This window comes from Calonectris borealis, chromosome 1, assembly GCF_964195595.1.
Source record: "Calonectris borealis chromosome 1, bCalBor7.hap1.2, whole genome shotgun sequence".
NCBI lineage: Eukaryota > Metazoa > Chordata > Aves > Procellariiformes > Procellariidae > Calonectris > Calonectris borealis.
The window spans coordinates 95,462,368-95,466,977 of record NC_134312.1 but is presented as its reverse complement, the minus strand read 5'-3'; positions in this window follow the sequence as shown (position 1 = coordinate 95,466,977).

Below are 4,610 nucleotides of genomic sequence, written 5' to 3'. Positions count from 1 at the left end.
CGCCCCCGAGCCGAACGGCAGCTGCCATCGCACCGCCTCCCGGCCCCGCCCCGCCCGCCGCCTCGCTCGGGCTGCGGCACCGCGGCCCCAGCCCGCGAAGGGAGCGCAGGCCGCTGCTGAAGGACCTGGCCCCGGCGGGGGAAGCTCCTGGCTGAAGCTGGCGGGGTTTTGCAGCGTGACTACGCTCAGCGGCATTGACACAGTGATCCTATGGGGAAGAAAAATCACAAAACCGCACGCGCTTATTTCTGGGCATCCTTTTTGCTGAGAGGGCCTCAAAAGGGGGGGTGAGGTGGGGAAGTCCCTGTAATTTTTGAGTCACAAAAGAAACCAGGAGTTTCACACCCTGCACCAGAGCTGTGTGGCACTTTCAATCTGGTTACAGGGCATCTGCAATTGGATTTGCCATCCCTTGTAAGCACTGCGTAAGTTTGGGAATACCTCTTTCCCAAACATTCACCTGCTAGCAGTTACCTGCATGAGTACAGGTTAAAGGCTTAATCTTATTTTTACTAAGGAGTACTTGGCTTGCTTAAAACCAGGCACACACAGAGAGATGCAGCTGAAATATTCCTGTGAACATAATACTTTAGTCATTATAAATACTAAATGCCTCCTCTTGTCTCCTGCCCCCACCCCCATCAGCCATAGTTATTTTGAATGAGTTAGAAGTGAAATCACTTTACTTTTCTCCTCCTTTCCCCACACTGCAATGGTAATTACCCGGTAGAGATGGAAAGCAAGAGTCTCAACAGGCACCAGCTTTTATTAGTACTATATGCTGTCGGTCAGGAATTGAAAGCCATCTAGCTGTAGAAGCAGAACACTAAAAATACAGTATCTTAAAAAATACTTGGTATTGATTTTTTTCCCTCTCTATGCATTAAGTCTATCAATTTTATAGCAGCCTTATTTCTCTTCACCCTTCCTTCATGAGCCATGTAGTGCATCAAATTCTCCTACAGACTCTTCAGTTCAAAGTGAGACCTAAGGCAAACTATCTAGTTAGTGTGCTAAATACCAGGCATAAGCCCATCTCTATTATATAACTGGATTGATGTTGGGGGTGAAGGCATGGAAGATGACAACAATGACAAAACCTGTGCTCTTTTCACAGGAAATTGGTACAGCTCTGCTATTCTCCACCACATTTTACATTTCACCATCCCTCAATGATGGGAAGTGATCCCCATTACTTTTCTCCATAAATTCTTCAGTTATTATTGTAGTTAGTCTTGATGAAGACCTAATAATGAACTAAATGTGCTTTTCTTATCTCTAAATTGGTAAGCCTTTGTGCATAAAAAGGCCATAAACTGATCACTCAACCTTGCAGAAGGGACCTTGTAAAAGGCTGTTTGGTTTTAAGTTATTTCAATGTCAATGGCTTTGGTGAGGTCTGTTCCACATGCAACATCTAGACATCATGAGCCCCAAAAAACTACAGCTTCAGCAGCTGTCACTCACCTTACAACCCTCCTGGTTTATCACACAAGAAGCACTTGGCAATTATTTTTGAGATGAGTACAGAAAGATAAATAATGAAAAAGAATCAATCCTTCCTTAATTCTTTTTCCAGAATTACATGCAGTAAGGTGAAGTTATGCTGGGCCCTTGCCCCATTGCCCTTTATCCCTTACCTGCAAGTAACCATCAAAAATACACAGTATATTAGATAATGCATCTGGGATTACTGAACTGATTCTTAATTTAATGAACAGTGCATTGGACACAGTCCTGGACACAGTCTGCAAAGAGCACAACCCACCCTGTTCCCTTCCCATACACATCTTCAACCAGTCCCCTTTTGCCGCATTATCCCTATATTGCTTCTCCAACCATTTTCCACTCACATACATCTTCTGTTGTCCCCCCGCAGTTCCTAGAACAGCAGGCATCACTCTGACCTTGCACACAAGTCCAGCATGTCCCCTGGTTTCAGGCATAGCAACAACTAAGGTATATTTGACTTGGTTGGAAAAAGTCTTTTGCTGATCTGGTGCTGCCCAGACCCTTTTCACATCACCTAAGGCTTGTAAAGGGATAGAGCTTTTGCCAGAAGAATCCTCTTCCAGCTTCCTCAAGTCCTTTCCCAAAAGGTTGCAGAGAAGCTTACCCACAGGCACCAAGCAGCCTTTCCACTTCCCTTCTGCACCAGCTGCAGATCCTCCCTCAGGCAGCCCCGCTGCATTCCCCGCTCCAGGGACACGCAGGAGCACAGCTTCCCATTGCCCCCAGGCAGTTTTGTTCCCCTTTGGGACTAACACAAGCTCTTCCCAGGCTGCCTTTCCCTTTCTCCACCAGACAATGGGTGTGGCCACAGCCATCTCAGCCAAAGGCTACCTGGAGCATATCCAGCGACTTTATCGACACTGCTACACCGAAGAAGGGAAACCATCAGGCAACCGTGAATATCAAAAAGCAGGCAAGAAAGGTAGCTTACCTGTCCTGCTAGCAAAAGAATAGCTACTCCACGTGCTTAAGACTCTCAGTATCTGTGAGTAAAGCCAGAGACTCAAAGACGAAAAGGACAGCCAATCCGCTGTAGAAAAAGTACCAAAATTGGGAACAAGGAAGCCACAATGAGGAGAGGACAAGTGAATGAACTCCACTCTGGGGAGCTCAGCACTACAAGGCAGCTGTGGAGCAGATCTTGAAAATATGGGCTCCAATAGCACATGCATTTGCCTTTAACTTCAAGCTGAAGGGGCTGTAGGAGCTAATGATGGAAGGAAGAAAAGAGAGTTCAGGCTGTAGAGTTTCTCAGTGTCTCCTATTTCTCTTCAGGTCCCACAGCCTCTACACACATAAGCAGTGGTAACTTCCTCCACTCATTTGCCAGGCACTTCCCACACCAGAAAATGTGCTACAAGTTCTCAAGGGACTGAAGAACTTCAGCTGGTGTAACAAAAACAGTCAGGAAGAGACATCACAAAGGCTGCTGCTTGACTGCCGTTTAGTACAATACTAACAAAACAGCCCTGGCTGCTAGACTGCTGTTCCTCACAACCCTACATTGTTTGAGAATTGTTTAGGCTTTTGTCATGGTTTATTGCTTTCAGCCCAACACAGGAAAAGTGTCAACACAATCTGCACAGATTTTACATTTTCCAGGGCATCCTTCATGATCATGGGCTTCCCAGTTTTCACAGGAAGTCAAAGGCTGTGACTGGTTTCATTTGAGCATCCTGTACACAATTTTCTGCCATTTCTTCCCTTGTTCAATGTTGTCTTGTACATATCAGAAAAAGCAGGCAAACAGGATCTTGGCAAGGAAAAAGGGGATAGACTTGAGCGATCCCAAAGCCCTCACATTCACAAATTCTGCCAGAAACTACTTGAATGCACCTCACAACGTCCTAGCAGTCCTCAAGAAGTCCCCACTGGGACAACAAGCATAATCGCCCAGGGTGGCATCTTGACTCCCTTGGTCTTGATGCTCCTAGACCAAGGAACATGCTGGATTACTTGCAGGACTTGTGGCAGTCACATGCACCTTTCCAGACCCACAAGAAATTATGATGGAGCGTAACAAGGGACACGTCTGAAAATATTCTTATGTATGGGGAAAACCCATGCCAAGCTATAGACAGAAAATGAGAATGAGCTCCAGCAGTGACATGGATAAGTTGAGGAAGCCCATGTATACTAAGATCTGTCAAGATCTCTATGTGCTGTCCCATGTAGGCTAAAGTAATACTTCCTTCTACCTATACCCTAAATTGATACATTGTATCGCTACAGATCCTTCACAAATGCAGTATTATGGCTTGAAATCAATGATGTACTGATGCAAGCTATACTTGAACATAGTGGTTTGTGCTTTTGCAACTGTATCAAAACAGTAGAGAAAAATTAGTTTTCACACCGTAACACCTGAGTGAAGGGGGAAAATACCTCACCTACCATCTGGACATAATGTTACAGAGAATTAACAGGAGTTTTTCAAACCACACCGTCATACACAAAAGAAACTCAGCTCCTAGCATATGTAAGTATTTCAGCCCATAAAATTCAAACTAACTATTTCTATTTGAGCAAAATTGGGTCTGTCCACTAGATATACTTATCCCTTTATTTTCCAACTCTAACCAAAGATTTTAATGTCCGATCTTAATACAAATGTGAATCAAAAACAGGGACAACAAGGACCTCCAACGTGAGCTCCTGAATTGTTACAGTTACTATCCCTACAATACACAGCATTTAATACTTAATAGTACAGCTTTAAGGTCTTAACTCTACTCCAAGAGAAAACAGCACTGCTCTTCTCTTTTAAGACTTGAAGTGAAGCCACTTTAGCTATGCCCATTTCTGCCTTCCAAATATCTTCAAAGAGCAAAAAGAGTCTCACTTAAAAACCTCAGCTAATTTCTTCAGTGTAATGAAGTGGAAACACATAGTAAAGAGTTAAAAAATGCCCACTAACCTCCATGTGTGAAATGAGAGTTAAGCAAAACAAAGTTATTCTTGGCTTTTTTTTTTATTTTTTTTTTTTTTAACACCTTTGGGATGACTGTCCTGCAGTAAAACATGACTTTCATATATGTCTGAGCTCCTGGACTGTTTGTCTATTAAAGCCTGAAAGATGTTTAATTAGTCTTGATTTA